Genomic DNA, 22,411 nt, shown 5'->3' with positions numbered 1-22,411 from the left:
CTAGGGGAAAATACTCATTTATAATAAAGGAACACATATATAGAGACCCAACAGTGGAAAACTGTGGGAAAAACTTACGAGGCAGGAGTTCGGAGGTTGCCAGGTCCCCCATTCACGCTGCCACTGCTGTGCGGGCAAGAGCACAGAACAGTGGCGCCTGCATTCACGCTGCTCCGCATTCACACCGCAGCTGCGGGCCTGTAGCTGTGTCAGGAAACTCCAAGGTTCTGGGAATGGCAGTGGGGACAAAGTTGAGCGGTGGCGGGGTAACGGGCAGGGCAGAGGGTCCCACATCCACGCAGCTGCCATGCCCTCCACCTGTGCCCTACATGACTGATAGGTGCAGGTTGAATGGAGATTAGACCTCCTGTCAAGGGCCCTGGGTTCTGGGGGGCGTGGCCGAACACCCACAACCCAAGAACCAGGATACCCTTCCACAGTCCAACAGAAAATGTCCATAAAGTAAGAGCCCCTGGAACAATCTTTTCTAAATTGGATATCTCCATCAAATCCTTCCCGAAAAGCTAAGGGAACCCTGTGGAAGAGGAGATGGAAAGAGTGTAAGAGCCAATGAGGGTATAAGACACCAAGGAAATAAGGTCTTAGAGAGACAAAAGGGATGACATATACAAATTCACAGAAACTGTGGCAGCATGCCCAGGGCTTGCACAGGTCTAAGCCAAATCAACTTTCAATGCTGATAGCGGAAGTAAATGTACACAAGGCTTCACAGCAATCTCCAATGATCACCTTCTTAAAACGGAAAAATAACTTCTACAACAGTGTCTCACTGGGTAGGCAGACCACAATTAAGGGCAGGAGCACTTGCTGGTAGATAGATAAGGTAAAATTATCGAAGCAGTATTTTTGGAGATTTTTCCTTTGTTTTCTACCCAGGCAACTATTTTGCTTATGTATAATGTTTACTGATATTCTTTTTTATGGGTTTCCAATGTGTGCAAAAGGTAATTCTCAGTGTCTGGATTTCTTTATTGTGCTTTTTCTTTGGGTTGGTTTTGTTTGTGTGTTTGTTTGTTTTCCTTGGTCGGTCTGGTTTGTATATTTTAATTTTATCTTAACTTAAAATTATATGATGATTCCTTTAGACTTCTGTTTTTACTCTAACGGAAACAGAGGGTGTAGATTTCGGTGGATGGGTAAGTGGAAAGGATCAGAGCAGAGCTGGAGGAGACGGAAAACCATAACATATTTTCAATAGATTATAATGTCATCATTTTCAAAATTATAATAGCAACAATTCAATGTATGCATCATTTTACCTGAAAGCATTATCCATTCATCAGTCAAGAAATATCTAGGCTGTTTTCGTTTCATGGCTGTAGTGAATAGAGGAGCAATGAACCTGTGTGAGCAGGGATCTCTGTAGTAGAATACAGAGCCCTTGGATACATGCCTAAGATTGAGACAGAAACATTAAAGGTTTTGTGGAGACTTCACACAGACTGATTTCTTCAGGAGTAGAAAGACATATGCATCACAAGCAGCAGTATCAAAGCGTTTCACTTTTCCAACATCTAATCTCTCATTTTTCACCACTTAATTTTTGGCACTTAAATAAAATCACAAAGTAGATTTAATTTCCTTTTCCTGATGGGTAAGGATGCTGAAGAAAAATTTAAATGTTTCTTAGTCATTTGCATTTCATTATTTAAGACATCATTACTTATTTTCTAATCTCATTATCCAATAGCATTATTTCTTTCCTTGATTTTAATTTTCTTAGTTATTTACATATTCTGCATACTATTTGCCTGTCAGATACATAGCTGATAAAGATACATTCTTATATTTTTAGTTTTTATTTTCATTGAAGTGATAATGTCAATTTATTAAGTCATATTATTATTTGTTAGTCATAATGCCTGGGACATTGAGGTCTTGGTTATATGTAACGGGATGATAATGTCCTTAGAACAACAAAAAAAATGTCTAAAAATGAATTAAAAGCCATGTCCCAGGACTAGGTTACTTGATTTGGAGTTATTGACTAGGAAGTCTCCAACAACCACCAAATATTGCAGGTTATCGTCATTGCTACTCATTCTGTAGATGTCACAAACTTAAGATGTAGGATATGTATGAAATTCTCAAAGAACTATTTCAGAAAAGAGTGAAACAAAATAAATAAGTAAAATCAAAACCATCCTCAGTCACAGTGCTGGCTGTGTTAGTGCCTCTTGCCTCTACCAGGAAGAGCATATTATTCCCAATAATATCAAAAAAAGTTTGAGGGTAATGTCCATAAAATAATTTCTAGCAATTTTCCATCGAATAACCCTCATTCTGTTCTGTTTATAAATTTTCAGTTACCTATTCTTTATTCAGATCTGAGCTTAATATCTATCCTCTTATTAGGAATACAATTATAGGACTGGAGAAATTACTCAGCCATTAAAGACTCAGGCTCATATTTAAAAGAATATACTTGTAGTTTTCTTAAAATCAGACCTGATGGCTTATTTTCAAAAGCATTGTATGATTGTCACTCTTTGTCATTTATTTTAAGGATCTTGTGAAACAAAATTTCAACAAACAATGCACAACTTTACAATTTTTCCCAAGCGTGACTTGTAATATATCCCAGATGGATTTTCTTTCACACTCTAATTTTTCTGTATTCCCATCTGGGAATATAACATTAAGTTTCTTAGGAAAACAATAACTTCCAAACTGTTATCCTCATTGTAAATGAGATACCACATTTCTTGGACACCTGAATGATTTAAACTTGATTATGTGATTCAAACCAAACCAGAAAAACTCAATCCAGATGTGTGGGTTGGTACTCTAGAAAATGAAGTATCTGCTTCCATCTAGTCTGCCAAACCAGTAGAGTCAAATCATCTTTTCTTGGCCTGAGTAGGCTCCATAAAAACAAAGCCAATGTGGAGGAATAAATACTGAGCACCAGATAGATTTCTGCTGTTGTTTTTGAGTACATAAAATAATGTATGCTTTGAAATTGTTATACCACTGTAAAGAACTTCTTGGAGAGATATGCTTATTTGTTTATTTACGTATTGTTCACGTACTTGTGGTAATTTTATAATGCTTATTAAAAAAAATAAGAGCCTGTAGTCACATTGAATTTCATAATGGTGCGCCCTTGATTTTCACAAATCTTTAGTTTTTTCCAGATCAAACTTCACTACACAAGCACGAGCAAACATTAACTGGCAATGACAATTAATCTGAAGTCTCCTTCCCATCTATTTATGCTTCATCGCTTTTTATCAAGAGTAGCTTCTCTGTGGAACTTTTACTACCTGTCTCAGCTAACATACATTAGATGGCTGTTTTGTCCCTAAGTGACCCATTAACAGTTTATCCACCTGGTCAACACTGATTCTCCCCACATCTCATTATTCTTCTGTTCACAGTCCTGAATTTTTCAATTTCTGTCCTCCATGATGCTGTATCATGTATTTAATATTTTTGTTCATAACCTGCTCATCAATGATCTCAACATTATCTTGTAATTTTCCATATTCATGTTCATTCTCAAATGTAAAATATCAAAACAAAACAAAAACCAAGGAAAATTAATGAAATTGTAATAAATGTATAATTGCTGCATGGGCCACATATTCAATTTTGATATGTACCAACTATATACCTATCAAAATTACCAGTTCTTAGTTATGATTGTACTATATACACACATATTTACCATATATTAGCATGTAAATATGTATAATATATATATTATACATGTGCAAATTTACTACCCTTTTGAAACTAGATATTTTCATCTAAAAATAAGAGCTATAAATATTAAAGATTTATTTTAAAAATATTTTCACAATCAATCCTATTCAATTATGTTGTTGAATACTATTTTTTACTCCTCTCTCACTGAAATATAATCATAAAATAATAAGCATATAGCCAATGATTATAAAAACTATCTAACATTTTATTTAAACTCACATCTAAATATATATGGTATTGAGTGAACTATAGTAGTGTATAGCTTTTAAATATTATAATATGCATTTTTAATTTTAATGGTTTGTACAATTACTTATTTAACATTTATATTTAATGTGATATATTGATTAATTGTTATGTAATGAAATCAATTATGATATTATATAGTATTAAGTAATAGCAGTGGTAAAAGGTTATTAAAATCTATGTAAAAGCAGTAAAACTTTTCTCATGGAATTTATATTTTATCAATAAAAATAATGTGCAATAAAAGGATATGCAAATATATCGCACTCATCTTAACATGAAGCTCATAAATTTTATGTATGTTTCTCTTTATATTAGTTTCATGAAATTTAGAAAATAGTCCCTATAATAAATTCACCCTTTTTTTTTGATTATCTATCATATCTTGATTTAATACTGGCTTTCATTTCTTCATATGGAAAACAATGTCCTAAGTCTTATTATAAGAACACAGCAGAGAAGCCTTCAAGGCAAGGATTATTCATAAAATAAGAGATGAAAGAAAAAAACCTTGGAATTTGAAAACAGGGCAGAAAAGTCAAGACAAAAAAAAAATGTTTAAAAGAAATCTAGGGACAAAATGTTCAGAAAACTGGTGCTGCTGAAAAAAATCAAATCTATAAATAATAGATATATAGGAAAGAGAAGAAATTCAAGTTAAAAAAACAGAAAATATTTTTAACAAAATTGTGGAGAAAAAGTTTTGCAACCCCCCAAAAAAGGTGATGCCTATGAAAGAATAGGAAGCATAGAGAACACAAATCAGACTGGATAAAAAAGAAATTCAACATGACCCACAATTATCAAAACACTATATGCACAAAACAGGAAATGGATATTAAAATTGCAAGGGAAAAGAGATCAAGTAATAACCATATATGCAACCACATTAGATTAATACCTGATTTCTCTGTAGAGTCTCTAAAAGACATAGAGGACTGTGGAGATATTCTACAACTCTAAGACACCAAAGAGACCATGCCAGACTACTATTTCCAGCAAAAAGTTCAATCACAATAAATGAGAACATAAGACATTTCATGTTAAAACAAATTTTAAGTAGTGTCTATGTGCAAATGCAGCATTACAGAAAGTGCAAAAAAACAAGAACAAACAAAGAAACAAACAAAAAACTTTATACCTAAATAGGTTAATGAAACCTAAGATAACCCAAGGAATGAATAATTCCAGACAAGCAAATCAAAAGGGGAAAAAGCAAAAGCATGAATGCTTGCGCGCGCGCGTGTGCACACACACACACACAAACAAACACACATATACCACACCACTACAAAATAATAGGAATCAACAAAAACTGTCAGTTATAACTCTCAATATAAATAGTATGAATTCATTAATAAAAAGATCAAGATTAATTAAATAGTTGAGAACAGGATACTTCCTTCTGATATATAAAAGAAACATAAATGATATGCTATACATAATGTGCTAGAAGCAGAACTTTAACTTTAAGCAGAACTTCAAGTGTTTTAAGGAAAACGCTTCTCTGCACCTCATGGAACTTTCTCCAAAACTGACCCCATGCTTGGCCACAAAGCAAGTCTCAGCACATACAACAGAATTGGAATAATTCTCTGTGCCCTATCAGACCAGCACAGATTATAACCAGACATTAACAACAACAGGAATAACACAAGACTTACTAACTCATTGAAACTAAACATCTCTCTACTGAATAAAAAATGGCTCAAAACCAAAATAAAGAATTAAGGAGATTTTAGAATTGAATTAAAATGAATACACAGCATACTCAAACTTAGGGGACACAATCAAACCAGTACTAAGAGGCAAGTTCATAGAACTAAGTGTTTACATAAAGTAAATTAAAATACAGTTAAAATGTGAAGAGATTTCATGCTAGAAACCTAACAGTGCACCTAAATGCTCTCAAAAGGAAGAAATTGCACACCCAAAAAGTAGATAGCAAGAAATAATCAAACTCAGGGCTGAAGTTAATAAAAATATCAATAAGAGTACAAAGAAATAAAACTTTGGGAAAAATCAACAAGAATTAGAAACATTAGTCAAATTAACTAAAAGTGAGAAAGAATATCTAAATTAAAAATTAGACATAAATAGGTGACTTAATAACAAATAGAGAAGAAATTTAAAGAATTATAATGATACACTTTAAAAGTTCTGTACTTAGAAAAGCTGAAAGAAATGAATATTTTCTTGGTATATTACAACTAGCAAAGTTACATCAAGCTCAAATAAGAAATTTAAACATACCTGTATATAACCACCAGTGAAATAGAAGCAATAATTAAAGGTCTAATTGAAGAACAATCACAGGGATAGATGATTTTAGCATAGGATACTACTAGGCAAATAATTTAACAAAATAAAAAATAAGGAACACTGCCAAAATTTGTTATTGAAGCACAGTTCTAAAATCTAAACCACACAAATTCTCTATAAAAAATGACCATATATATTTTCCTTGTGAATGTAAATTCAATTAATTGTCAATGAAATAGTTGCAGACTGAATCTAAAGACATATCTCAAACATAATCCACCTGGAACAAGTAAGCTTCATCTAAAGACACATCACAAAGATAATCCACCAAAATCAAGTAAGCTTTATGGCAGAAATTCAGGGATGGCTCAACATACTTAAATCAAGAATTGTAATTTATAATATAAACAAACTAACTAAAAAAAGCACAAGATTTTATCATTTGATGCAAAAAAGACCTTAGACTGAATCAAAGACTATTCCATAAAACATTACAATAAATATTAGGGTACAAAAGAAATACAACAACATAATGAAGGTAGTTTAGCCCATATACCACAACAAATTAAATAAAAAGAAAACTGAAAGCAAAAAGAGCAGAGATGAAGGAGGATAGAGAACCATGCTTGGACCAAGAGCAGTCCTAGCATTAAAATCAGGAAGCTTTTCAGATATGTCGGGACATGACAGAGATCAACTTTAGTAGTTACCAGTTAACTGAGATGGTGTATCAAGAATAAGAGATGGCTTGATCCTTTTGGCTGGGGCAGACACCTAGCAGGTCTGCTTCCATGAAGACACCATATCCTGAACTTTCCTAGAGCAGCAGAGCAGTGGTAGAACCACTGCACTTGGAGCAGCTGAGGAACCACTGCACTCAGAGAGGTGGAGGAACCATTGCACTCAGAGAAGCTGAAGAACCACTGCACTCAGAGCAGCAGAATTTCAGGATCCCAGAGGAAGTCTGAGTCCCAGGAGCTCAGGATCACAGGATCACAGAAACATCTGGACTCTGAGGACTTCTGACACAAGCAAGATAACAGGAAAGAAAGTCTCCAGTCAGAGACAGTGAATGCAGGTAGCAGTAGAGTTAACCAACTGGCAAAAGGCAAGCACAAGAGTAGAAGCAATAGAAATCAAATTAAACTGATATCATCATGTAGGAAGCCATGGTTAGCGGTGATATATTCGCCATTCCAAGATGGTGCGGACATTGTGTCCTCCCCACTAGTAAACAACTAGTGCAGGTGCAAAGGCAAAAAAGCGCGCCAGAGTCACTGGCCAATCCTGAGGCGTAATATTGGGTGATGAGTGAACAGCCAATCAGAAGTGAACACACACCACTCTAGGGCATAAATAGCAGTGCCATTCCCGAGGTTCCTCCCTTCCACGGTCTTCACTTCTGCTGATACAAGATTAAAGCCTCGCTGTGGTAACCACCCGAATTCTGCCTCTCCTGTCTCTCTTTTACGGGCGAAAGGGGACACGGGAGGTGCGCGGAACAACTGGAGCTGAAACCCGGGAGTTTCAAGGTGACGCGGAGGCCCCCAAGTTTTGGGGCGGGTTAAAAGACTACAGGAACGAGGTACGCCTTTGGAAGATATGCCTGGGGTGGAAGTTTTCATTGCATTGCTTTTGTTTTTAGCTTATTTGTGTTGTGAGAAAGAGATCCACCCTGGCATACCAGAACCAGGGCGTGTTAGCCGGCATCAGGCCAAAGAGCCTGAAGAAACAGATAAGGCCAGAGAGCCTGGAGAGACAGAGTACTCAAAAAGAACAAGGGCTACTGCAGAGCTCATTAAGCTTAAGGACCCTCCACTGGTTGGTGGAGAGAGAGTGAAGGTCAATAGGACTCCCCTTCACCCTATTAAGGAGCTTGAGACCAGAGACCTTAGCAGTTCCGAAGAAGACCTAATGCTAGGAGAGGAACAGGACGCAGCCACCTATGCAAAAAATAACCGTTCTGAGATAAGACTAAGAAAGACCTTGAGCCACTCAGCCCAGCCCTGGCCGGCACTGGCAGCTCACTTGGGCTCGAGGGTCCCCTGCCGTGTTTCCCAGCTCGGGCTGTGGGAACAGAGGCGCTGCGACGGGGCCCGGGCCAGACCGGTTGCAGGGGTGTCTGTGCTCTTCTATCTGTGGCGGCTTGCAGCCCGGCAGAGCGAAAGCAAGGGAGTGTGGTGCGAAAGACCACCAGAGGAGGGAGATAGTCTGCTCTGGGAAGCGGCCTCCCAGCGGGCACACGGGGAGTGCCCCGCGAGCTTAGAGCAAGCAATGCCATTAATTGAACATTAATTGAACAGATGATCTTTGAAAATGCCACAGCTGAATGCCGTGCAGCCATTGTCCCTCGTAGGAATAAGAGGCTACAAGATTGGCTGAGAGCCTGTTGTGGCCCGGGAAGGGGAGCTGTTTGTGCTTATTCCACAGGTGAAAACAATTCAATTTGTGTCCCGACGCAGCTGGTGCAGATTGTGAAGAAGGAAGCCAGATTGCAAGATGAAGACCCTGAGTCTCCTGATTTGGCGATAAGTATACCACTGTGGGCCATAGTTAGATCTCGGCCTGTTCCCTTGCCAGTACATTCAAATGCTGCAACGCTGCCTTTGTTTGCAGCTATTGAGTGTTACTTGGTTGCCCTGTCCTCAAGCGCACCCTCCAGCAGCCTGAGTCATAAATGCTACAAGTTTTCCATTAAATTTTACACTTTGTTTTGTGGCAGCAAAACTTTATAGCATAAAGGTAAGCTACTTGGTGTTGATTTTAGAAAAAATAGATTGCTTACATCGTTAAAGATTGGTTTTTTGATTTGCCTATGTTTATAGTGAAAAGATACAACACGTGTCTTTTAAAGTTTACAGTTTAAATTTAACGTTTAAAGTTAAAGTCAAAACCACACAGTTCAAAACCTAGCCAAGCCTCAGAGAACAGGCCGGAGGGAGGTTACATTTACATTTGAATTGAGACAATGCAGACTGAGCTGCAGAAGCTCAGGTGCTAAAAGATTTTTTTGTTCTGGGTCTTCAGACCAGGTCCTAGAAATGTGCTTACCGGAATTCATCCCTTGTCTTCATTGTTTCTTGTGAGAAGAGGGATAAAACTAAGACCCAAAGACTTTACAACAGTCTGTGGGCTAAAAGTTATGATTATGCTGGAGAAATTAAAATTATGTCTACTTCCCTCCATGAGTATAACTGTACCTGCTGATAAAATATGGTTCAAATTATTTTAATTCCTTTATATTCAAAGTTGTTAAAAATGAGATGCTTTGCATTCCTCTAATATATGTAACAATTATTAGAGAATAAGGTTGGCTTTTATCCGATATTCTCATTGGACAAAAAAAAGATTGGTTATTAAATTAATCCAAAATAAAGTTCAAATTTAAGATTTATACAGTCTAACTTGCCTAAGTTAGGGGACACGGGAGGTGCGCGGAACATCATCAAAACCCAGTTCTCCTACCATAGCAAGTCCTGGACACCCAATCAAACCTGAAAAGCAGGATTCAGATTTAAAATCACTTCTCATGAAGATGATAGAGGACTTGAAGAAGGATATAAACAATTCACTTAAAGAAATACAGGAGAACACAGGTAAACAGGTAGAAGCCCTTAAAGAGGGAACATAAAAATCCCTTAAAGAATTGTGAGAAAACACAACCAAATAAGTGAAAGAATTAAACAACATCATCCAGGATCTATAAATGGAAGTAGAAACAATAAAGAAAGCTCAAAGGGAGACTACTCTTGAGGTAGAAAACCTAGGAAAGAAATCAGGGGTCATAGATGCAAACATCACCAACAGAATATAAGAGATGGAAAAGAGAACCTCATGTGAAGAAGATAACATGGAAAACATTGACATAACTGTCCAAAAATGCACAATGGAAAAAAACTCCTAACCCAAAACATCCAGGAAATTCAGGACACAATGGGAAGACCAAACCTAAGGATAATAGGTATAAATGAGAGTGAAGATTCCCAACTTAAAGGGCCAATAAATATCTTCAACAAAAGTATAGAGGAAAACTTTTCTAACCTAAAGAAAGAGGTGTCAATGAACATATAAGAAGCCTACCGAACTCAAAATAGACTAGACCAGAAAAGAAATTTCTCATGTTACATAATAATCAAAACATCAAATGCACAAAACAAAGAAATAATACTAAAAGCAGTAAGGGAAAAAGGTCAAGTAACATACAAAGGCAGACCTATAAGAATTACATCAGACTTCTCACCAGAGAAAATAAAGCGAGAAGATCCTGGAGTGATATCATACAGACCCTAAAAGAACACAAATGCTAGCCCAGACTACTACACCCAGCAAAACTCCCAATCACTATAGATAGAGAAACCAAGATATTCCATGACAAAACCAAATTTACACAATATCTTCCCACAAATCCAGCCCTTACAAAAAATAACAGATGGAAAACTTCAACAGAAAGAGAGAAACTACAACATAGAAAAAGCAAGAAAATAATCTTCCAACAAACCCATAAGAAGATAGCTACACAATCATAATTACACCTTTAATAACTAAAATAAGAGGAAGAAGCAATCACTTTTCCTTAATATCTCTTAATGTCAATGGACTCACTTCCCCAATAAATGATGTAGTCTAACAGAATGGACACATAAACAGGACCCAGAATTTTGCTGTATACAGGAAATGTACCTTAGTGACAAAGATAGAGACTACCTCAGAGTAAAGGGCTGGAAAACATTTTTTCAGGCAAATGTTCCCAAGAAAAAAGCTGTAATAGTCATTCTAATTTCAAATAAAATCGACTTTCAACCAAAAGTTATCAAAAACAATAAGGAAGGACACTTCATACTTGTCAAAGAAAAAATATACCAAGATGAAATCTCAATTCTGAACATCTAAGTTCCAAATGCAAGTGCACCCACATTCATAAAAGAAATTTTAATAAAACTCAAAGCACACATTACACCTGACACAATAATAGTGGGGGGTTTCAACACCCCACTCTCAGCAATGAACAGATCATAGAAACAGAAACTAAACAGAGACACAATGGAATTAATAGAAGTTATGAACCAAATGGATTTAATGGATATCTATAGAGCATTTCATCCTGAAACAAAAGAATATACCTTTCTCTTAGCACCTCATGGTACCTTCTTCAAAACAGAGCATATATTTGGTTACAAAGTAGGCCTCAACAGACACTAAAAGATTGAAATAATCCCTTGCATCCTATCAGATTACCATGGACTAAGGCTGGTCTTCAATAATAACAAAAACAATGGAAAGCCCACATACACACGGAAAGTGAACAAGGCCCTACACAATGATGACTCGGTCAAGGAAGAAATAAAGAAAAAAATTAGACTTTTTAGAATTTAATAAAAATGAAGGCTCTTTATACCAAAACTTATGGGACTCCATAAGAACAGTGCTAAGAGGAGAACTCATAGCTCTAAGTGTCTACAAAAAGAAACTGGAGAGAGCATACACTAGCAACTTGACAACACATCTGAATGCTGTAGAACAGAAAGAAGCAAATACACCCAAAAGGAGTAGAGGGCAGGAAATAATCAAACTCGAGGCTGAAATCAACCAAGTAGAAATAAAAAGAACTATATAAAGTATCAACAGAACAAGGAGTTGGTTCTTTGAGAAAATCAACAAGATAGATAAACCTTTAGCCAGAGACAGTATCCAAACTAATAAAATCAGAACTGAAAAGAGAAACATAACAACAGAAACTGAGAAAATATAAAAAATAATCAAATCCTACCACAAAAGCCTATTCTCAACAAAATTGTAAAACCTAGATGAAATGGACAATTTTCCAGATATATACCAGATATCAAAGTTAAATCAGGAGAAGATAAAACATAAACAGTCCCATAACCCCCAAGAAATAGCAGCAGTCATTAGTCTCCCCACCAGTACCAGATGGTTTTAGTGCAGAATTTTATCAGACCTTCAAGGAAGACCTAATACCAATACTCTTCAAACAATTCCACAAAATAGAAACAAAAGAAAAACTAGCCAGTTTGTTCTATGAAGCCACAATTATGCTCATACCTAAACCACACAAAGACCCAAAAATCAAAGAAAACTTCAGACCATTTTTGTCTTATAAATATCAATGCAAAAATACTCAATAAAATTTTTGCAAACCAAATTCAAGAACACATCAAAGCAATCATCTATTATTATCAAGTAGGCTTTATTCCAGCAATTCAGGGAAGGTTCAATACATGGAAATCCATCAACATAATCCACTCTATAAACAAATTCAAAGACAAAAACCACATGATCATCTCACTAGATGCTGAGAAATTGTTTGACAAAATTCAACATCACATTATGGTAAAAGTCCTAGAAAGATCAGGAATTCAAGACCCATACCTAAACATAGTAAAAGCAATATACAGCAAGCCAGTAGCCAACATCAATCTAAAATGAAGAGAAACTTGAAGCAAGCCCACTAAAATCAGGGACTAAACAAGGCTGAACACTCTTTTTCTCCCTATTCAATACAGTACTGGAAGTCCTAGCCAGAGCAATCAGGCAACAAAAGAAAGTCAAAGGGAAACAAATACAAAAGGAGGAAGTCAAAATATGGCTATTGGCAGATAATATGATAATATACTTAAGTGACACCAAAACTTCCACCAAAGAACTTCTAAACCTGATAAATAACTTCACAAAGTGTCTGGATACAAAATTAACTCAAACGAATCAGTAGCCTTCCTCTACTCAAAGGATAAACAGGCTGTGATAGAAATTGGAGAAATGACACCCTTCACAATAGTCACAAATAATATAAATACCAAGGTGTGAATCTAACCAAGCAAGTGAAAGATCTATATGACAAGAACTTCAAGTCTCTGAAGAAAGAAATTGAAAAAGGTCACAGAAAATGGAAAGATCTTCCATGCTCATGAATTGGCAGAATTAATATAGTAAAACGGCCATCTTTCTGAAAGCAATCCAAAGATGCAATGAAATCTCCATCAAAATTCCAACTCAATTCTTCATAAAGATAGAAAGAGCAATTTGCAAATTTATTTGGAATAACAAAAATCACAGGATAGTAAAGACTATTCTCAACACTAAAAGAACTTTTGGGGGAAACACCATCACTGCCCTTAAGCTGTACTACAGAGCAAGAGTGATTTTAAAAAACTGCATGGTATTTGTACAGAGACAGGAAGATCAATGGAATAGAACTAAATACCCAGAAATGAACCCACACAATTATAGTCACTTGATCTTTAAAAAAGGAGCTAAAACTGTCCAGTGGAAAAAGGACAGCATTTTTAAAATATGATGCTGGTTCAACTGGAGGTCAGCATATAGAAGAATGCAAATCGATCCATTCTTATCTCCTTGTACAAAGCTCAAGTTGATATGGATAAAAGACCTTTGCATAATAAAACCAAATACACTGAAACTAATAGAAGAGAAGGTAAGAAATACTCTCAAATTCTTGGGCACAAAGAAAATGTTCCTCAACTGAACATCAATGGCTTACGCTCTAAGATTAAGAATTAACAAATAGGACCACATAAAATTGCAAAACTTCTGTAAAGCGAAAGACACTGTCAATAGAACAAAACAGCAACCAACAGAATAGGAAAAGATCTTAACTAATCCTACATTGATAGAGGGCTAATATCCAATATATACAAAGAACACAAGAAATTAGACTCCAGACAACCAAATAATCCAATGAAAAAATGGGGTACAGAGCTAAACAAAAAACTCTCAACTGAGGAAACTCGAATGGCTGAAAAACACCTAAAGAAATGTTCAATATCCTCAGTCATCAGGGAAATGCAAATCAAACAACTCTGAGATTCTACCTCACACCAGTCAGAATGACTAAAATAAAAATCTCAGGTGATAGTAGATGCTGGCAAGGATGCGGAGAAAGAGGAACACTCCTCTATTGTTGGTGGGATTGTAATCTGATACAACCACTCTGGAAATCAGTCTAGTGGTTCCTTAGAAAATTGAACATAGCATTACCTGAGAACCCAGCTATACCACTCCTTGGCATACACCCAGAAGATGCTCCAACATATAACAAGGAAACATGCTCCACTATGTTCATAACAGCCTTATTTTTAATAGCCAGAAGCTGGAAAGAACCCAGATGTCCTTCAACAGAGAAATGGATACAGAAACTGTGGTACATTTACACACAGGAATATTACTCATCTATTAAAAAATATATGTATTTGAGAAATTTTTAAGCAAATGGATAGAACTATAAAATATCATCCTTAGTGAGGTAACCCATTCACAAAATAATGGACATGGTATCCACTCACCAATAAGTGGATATTAGCCCAAAACTTTGCAATACCCAATATACAACTCACAGACTACATGAAACCCATGAAGAAAAAGGATCAAATTGTGGGTGCTTTGGTTCTTCTTATAAGGAGTAACAAAATACTCATGGGAGCAAATATGGAGACAAAGAGTGGGACAGAAACTGAAGAAGGGGTTGTCTGGAGACTGTTCCACCTGGGTATTCATTCCATGTGCAGTCACCAAACACAGACACTGAGGTGGATGCCACGATGTGCATGCTGACAGGAACCTGATATAACTGTTTTCTTAATGGTCTGCCAGAGCCTGACATATACAGAGATGGATGTTCACAGCTAACCATTGAACTGATCATGGGGTTTCCAATAGAGCATTTAGAGAAAAGACTGAAGAAGCTCAAGGGATTTGGGGCCCCGTGGGGAAAGAAACAATACCAACCAACCAGAGCTCCCAGGACCTAAACCATTAGCCTGGGAGCCCATAGGTAGAGACCCATGGCTCCAGCTATATATGTAGGGGTGGATGGCCTTGTTGGGCATAGGTGGGAGAGGAGGTCCATTGTCTTGTGAAGGCTGAATGCCCCAGTATGAGAATATTTGAGGGTGGGGAGGAGGGAGTGAGTGGGTGGGTAGGAGCACATCCCCATAGAAGCAGGAAACCTCTAGAAAGTCCCAGACACAACAGATGTGAGAGGATCCCAAGACCCAATATGGATGACCTTAGCCAAAATTCCCAACAGTGGGGAGATGAAACCTAAAGAGAACAACTTCATTTATATATACATATATATAGACATAGCCCACATTTGAGACATGGGCCTACCCATCCATCTTCAAAATTCTTGACCCGGGATTCTTTCTGTGTAAAGAAAATTCAGGGATAAAAATGGAGCAGAGATGGAAGGAAAAGTCATCCAACATCTGGCCCAACATGGGATCCATCCCATTTTCAGGCACCAAGTCTAGTTCCCATTACTGATGCCATGTTATGTTTGAAGACAGGAGCCTAGCATGGCTGTTCTCTGTTTGGCTCTACCAGCAGTTGACTGAGACACATGTAGGTATTCACAGCCAACTATTGGACTGAAGTCAGGGACACTTATGAAAGAGGCAGGGGTAGAACTGAAAGAGATGAAGGGGATTGCAACCCCATAAGAAGAACAACAGTGACAAATATCTATCGTGGACTCTTCAGAGTTCCCAGAGGCTAAGCTGCCAACCAAGGAGCATACAAGGCTGCTCCTTGCCCCTGCCTTCCTGAAGTAAAAGAGAACTGCCTTGTCTTGTCTTAGTGGAAATTATGTGCTTAATCCTATAGAAACCTGATACTCTTTGAAAGCAGATCCTGGAAGATAGGGTGGGAGTGGGAAAATGGGAGCACTCTCTAAGAAGCAAGGAAGAGGAGAGGTGGAGTGAAGAAATTGTGGAAGGGAGATTAGGAATTGGAGCAACATTTGGAAAGTAAATAAATAAAATAATTAATTTTAAAAACCTCACACTTCACTTTTTAGAGCTTTAAGGGATATACCCAATTCAAATTACTTTCAGAAAGCTTTACTATTTCCTTGATATTCTATTTTTTAATAATCATTTTTGTTTTCTTTGCTAAAATGACAATAAAATGCTAATATATTATATTATTAAATATAAAGTAGGTGAGTTCCCCTGATGGAGGAAAATAAAAGACACATTTCTAAAACAGATCAAACAGCTGTCTAAGAAAGATTCATATTTTTGAACTCATCATACATTTACATGAAAATGTAGCCTGAAACAAATTGATGCATCTTTGTTATTGCTATGGTAGATAGTAAAGAGCTAATTCTTAAGTCCTGTTTCTTAAAATGTTATGGAATATCTAAGAATTTTTTCTCAATTCCTGTTTTTGGACTTACTCCAGATAAAATCAATGCAAAAGCAAACTATAGAGGAAATGCATGTAGAAACAAGTGTTTATGCTGAGGAATGTGACATTAAAACTGTTTATTTGGTGGTAAATATATGTATTCTGAAGTTGCAAGTAATACGATACAGGAGAAATTGAAATTTATTGGAAACTCTTATTAAACAAATAGTGACAAACTTTTTATTAAATATTTCATATAAGAAGGGTAAGAAAGAATAATATTCTATTAACTGTTAAGATTATTAAAATTTTGTTGTCTTCAAGTTGAACTATGGTTCTCCAGAATTCTGAGAAGTCTAGCAATGCAATTTGTTCTTCATGTTTAGAATATGTATATATTTTCTACAAATATTCCACATATTAATTTGAGTTTGGTATGTATACTATATACTATAAATACTATATGGTATGTATAGTATAAGGTATAGATGCTATATGTTTGCACATACAAAATGAATATTTCACATGTTACAAATAGTATAAAATGAACAGCTAAAAATAAAAGTTTAATATCTCTTTTAAATATCTATATTATAGATGCTAATATCAAAAAATAAAAATTAACATGAGGTGTCTTTGCCTATACCATTACAGGTCTCTAAAAATAGTATAGTATTTAGATCTGCTATGAGAAATAGTTGTTAGAATTTGTTTCCTAGCTAATGACACCCAACCTTATGTATGTTAATGAGTTGTTTTCTAGTAACCTATTTGAAGTTGTGGGTTAAAATCAGCACTTCTGCTACTAGAACTAGTACTTCTACTAGTCAGCAACAAAAATGAATTCACATTCAATACTGCCAGCAGTTGTGGAAATGGAGGGAAAAAAAACAGATTTCTGAAGCATTGAGAAGAGTTGAAGAACTATGATTCCTGGGAGAAAATCGAGAGACAAACTTCCAGATAAGCCTAGGATTCTTCATGGACATGATGCCCTGTGTATTCTAGAGGGCATAGAAGCAAAGGTTATCTTGGCAGCAGGCTAACTTAAGAGCAGGGACCTTGAGATTTGTGGATCAAGGAAGCTGGTGTTGGTAGAAATACATGTTTTATAAGGACGAGAGTTGCATAGGACAGGATACCTTTAACTCAAATTTCACTCCTTGTCCAGTAGTAAGACATTCATATTTAAAGCAAAAACTTCCAATAGTAGGGTTAAAACAAATGGGAGGACATTAAAAATTTAACAATTTCCAAAGCTTAAATGAATCTGGGAGTTACTGAGCACTGACTATAACGGGAACCAGTTCCTAGCAGCTATACAAGGTATTCTGTGGTTATTTCAGAGGAGTGTGCCTCAGTTTAAAGGCTTAATTATCAAAGAAATGGAGAATAAGAGAACGAAGAGAGTGACTGAACTTCTTGCTGGCACAATCAACCAATCTTTTAAGATGGTTATACAAATTAGACACCACAAGTAACATAATATTCACAATATTTAGCATCATAATGTCCCTTATATAATACAAATATTAGTATTTCTAAGAAGCAGAATCATGAGTTTTAAAATAAGGTAAAATTAAATTAATAAAAGCAGACACTGAATGAAGATGAGACAAGGGCCTAGAAATAGAAATCATGAAAGCAATTAGTTATGTGAAAGAAAGTCTGAACTAACTGAAGACAGAAAATAAATAAATAAATAAATAAATAAACAATAGATAATTTTATAACTGATCAAACAATTAACCAATTAAAAATTTAAGCTTATTTTGTTCTGAGGACATAAAACATTCCAAATGATTTAATTCATGTGGAAAAAAAAGACTTTGTAAAAAAAATCTATAAAAAAAAATAAAACCACAAGAGTTTATTGTGAAAAAAAGAAAATATGTTTAAAAATAAGAAGCAATGAAAACTCAAGATATTAAAATTAAAATATAACAATGGGAAAAAATAGAAGATGGCATAGTTGGTTGTGTTATAGAATAACAAATATGAAAAAGAAAGCATGACATTTGGATTGTTTTTTCCAAATAGAAGAATCAATAAACACACAAATTAAATCATCAATACTGGAATTAGGTATGAGCTAAAGGAGGGATTCAAATGAGAAGAAGAAACAAAAAAAAAATAAGGCAATTCATGTTATAAAAGATTAAAAGTAAAAATGAAGAAAAAATCTTAACAGAGAGTAACTGAGTAACAATCATAAGCTTCTTACATGATACTCCCCTGAAGATGAGAAGGAAAATGAAATAGAAATGTGTTTGAAAAAAAAAATGATATGGAGATGTTTGCTAAGGCTAACTTAAAAGTAAAGACTAAGGTATGATGAAAAGTTACAGGAAAAGTCAGAGAAAATCATACTGAACAAGTGGCAGTTTGAATGAGAATGGCCCCCAGAGAATCATGTGTTTGAATGTTTCATCTCCAGTAAGTAGATATGTTGAGAAAGAATGAGGAGGTGTGACCTTAATGGAGAATCTGTGATACTGGAGGTCTGCTTTGGGGTTTCAAAATCATTAGCCAGATATAGTCTTGCTCTCTTTGCTTCCAATTTATGGATTAGATGCCAAATTGTAGCTACTGTTCTAATGTCATACTTGCCTGTGTGCCACAATGTCCCCTCTAGATGACATGGAACCTTAAACAATCCCCCAATTAAATGATTTTTTTCTATAGGATGCCTTGTTCATGATATTTCATCAGAGCAACAAAACAGTGACTAAGAAAACGTCCAGCTAAGTTCTTCAGAATGCAAATGAATGCAAGCACCTTCAAGTAAATTATCAGAAAGCAATGAAGAAGATCCACGATATGCAAAATAACAGCTGTCTCTGAAAATACACTCTCATCAAAATACTGGAATCATATATCCTTACATATTGAGGCATTGTGAGGTTCTGAGGAGAATGTAAACTAAAAGTTTATAACAACAACGTAAAAAAATCATCAGTAAGTGTGTAGAAGTTTTCAGCAGTTATACATATGATTTGTGATGACACAGAGAAAAATATCACATATAAATAACTAGTGTGTTTTAAATAATCCTTAAATGTTTTGAAAAAACTTACCAAAGAAGCGTTGTCTTTTTTTGTGTGTGCACACAGTAGTAAAAGCAAATTAATAAGTGAAATATAAAAATTAAAGGAAATATGTAAAATAATGCTTGAATAAGTATTTCCTTGAATATCAGACATTTGTCAGATTGAACATTTCAAAGATTTGTTAAAATACATTTCTAAATTATTGGTTTGTAAAAGTAAACCATATAAGCTACCAGAATATTTTAGTTAAACTTGTAAATAAAAAACTCATAAGTGGTATAAAGTGTTACAATGACGTGAGTTCCATTGAATCATATATATACAAATAGTCCAGTTAGCAAATAAATTTAATAATTGGCATATTGAATAAAATAAAGATCAGTTTTCCAAACAAAATAGCCAACAAAATAAATTGCAAAGATATTACATATATTAGAACCAATGATGGATATCCTGATAAGCTACAGTAGCCAGCATAAGTGTCTACACCTACTGCAGCAGGTCAGTCTGCAATAGCCATGTTATACTTTGTATATTGTTGGCCCAAGGAGTGGCACTATTAGTAGTTGTGGCCCTGTTGGAGTAGATGTGTCACTGTGGGCCTATGCTTTAAGACCTTCACCCTAGCTGCCTGGAATCCAGTCTTCCAATAGCAGCCTTCAAATGAAGATGTAGAATTCATTCTCAGCTCCATCTGCACCATGCCTGCCTGGCAGTGACCAGGTGGCAACAGCAGCAAGTGAGCAGAGGCAGCAGTGGAGGCAGGCAATCTCCCCTCCCTGCTCACACTCTGTGCCCTTTGGCCCAGACCTCCCACACCAGGGCAGGGCGGAGACTGTCGCGCCCCCCCCCCCCCCCCCCCCCGCTACAGCAAGGAAGACGTGACAAACCGGATCCTTCTCAACAGCCTTTATTGGAAGCGCTCTTTTAGATTTCTGGGAGAGACCTCGAATGCCCAGAACGGGCTGTTTATACACCCCCAGCCCTGGGTGGGGCAAAGCGCATAGAGGTGCTCGATTGGTCAATTTGCAGTGCCTCATATGCATACACCTCAGCATACCCCACCCGGGAGGGGGTGATTCGCCAGGTTCGTGGTACCCTAGTGGTACCTCATTTGCATGCCCTGTTCGGGAGGGGCTGGAGCCAATTTCCAAAGTGGTAGTTACTACCAGAGCCTAAGCAGCCGCCATCTTGGATTGCCGCGTCAGAGCGGCTGACGTGCGAATGCCAGTCAAAGCAGCAGCAGCAGCCACTTTGAGGCGGCTCTGCTTCACTCAGCTGTCAGCTGCTTTGAGTCAGTGGCCTGCTTCACTCAGCCGACAGACCTGCGGTGCCATTCAGTCAGCCGACAGACCTGCGGCTCCATTTAGTCAGCCGACAGGTCTGTGGCTTCCTTTAGTCCGCCGTCAGGTCGGAGTCTTACATCTCCCCCCTTTTTTGTTTTATTGTAAACCCTGAGTCATAGAACGGGTACATGATAGTTGCCCTATGAGTGTAGTTGTACAGTGAGGGAAAGCAGAGGCCTCATCCCCTGTGCAAGATGAAATATTGTAATGGGTTTCTTCTCTTGTTGTTGTGCAATGAGTAATACTTCCCATATCCATCTCGATTCCTTTTGACTGGGAAAGGGAGCCTCCGCCCTGGGGCGACACCAGGAGAGGAGGTTTTTGGCATCAAACCTTTGTGCAATCAGGCATACTTTCGGGAAATCTATCCATACTCGTGGAACATTCCCTGTCGAGTACCCACTCGCAAACACCTCAAACTGCCAGTAGAGCACTCCTTAAGGGCTCATATCTATGAAACCCACTCATATTTCCTTCAGGGTTGCTAGCCAAACATGGGGAGGTTCACCATTCTCGATGGTGGCTAAGACTTGGTAGACTACTGTTTTTTTCCTGGCATGGTCTCTCTTTAGTTTGCATAGAAGCCACATGCAAAAGACGCAACCGGCCAACACCATGGCTCCCCAAACCAGGACTCCCGCCCACTCTTTAAAGAAGGAAAAGGCATTGGCTATCCAGGAGGTGAGGTCACTGAGGGAGAGAGGCTACAGTCTGGTCCCGTTCAGCTGGGCAACCTGGACAAACAATCTGGTCACCATCTCTTCTGCTTGCAAACACCAGTTGCCTCGAAGGTATTCTGACAGCACCCTAGATTGATTGATAGACTGAGAAAAGTTAGCTTGTAGGGGGGTGACACAGAGGCCTCTCGTGGAGTACACACAGGAGGCCTGAATGACTTTGAATAGTTCCTCTACTTGGTTTTGGACTATATCAATGCGTTGGTTAGCCAGTAGTATTCCAGAGGTAAGATGGGCATTAATCTCTCTCTGGGTAGTCAGTGCAGCAGCTGTCTGCTCTACTAGGGAGTTGACTGTCTCTGCCGTCTGTACTTGAGAGGTCATAGCGACCGCAGCAGTTGTGGCCGCAGTGGCAGATATTACAATAGCAGTTACTATCGCTGCTGTGATACCGAAATCACGCTTATGGTGCAACAGGGTAAGTATTGGAAATTGTTCAGGATCAGCTTCGACAGGGACGGGTACAAAGGTTGGTAACCGCACCACCAGAGCTGTGGTACTTGTCCCATCCCAGCACTCAGATATCAAGCAGGCAACACCAGAGGCATTGCAACTTAGCACCTCCCCTGAGGTGTTAATCAGAATAAAGAAAAAGGGGGGCTTCACACAAACAGGAGCCTCTGCGTAGGAAAGATTCTGTAATTGCCCATTAATCTTGATATCTGACAAACTCACATCAGGGTGCCTAGTGGCACTAATGTTAACCAATGAGAAATTGCTCCCTCTCAATCTAGAGAATGGGGTGAGAGAAGTAAAGGCTGACTTGTTATTAGAGAGCAGCCATTGATACCAGGACCAGATGTTACCTGGCCTTGATGCAATCCTTAAGTTATTAGTATACTTTGCTTTAAACAAAGGGGGGCTAAATTCA

Source organism: Arvicanthis niloticus, chromosome 17 (genome assembly GCF_011762505.2).
Source record: "Arvicanthis niloticus isolate mArvNil1 chromosome 17, mArvNil1.pat.X, whole genome shotgun sequence".
Classification (NCBI taxonomy): Eukaryota; Metazoa; Chordata; class Mammalia; order Rodentia; family Muridae; genus Arvicanthis; species Arvicanthis niloticus.
Note: the sequence above shows the minus strand (reverse complement) of the source record.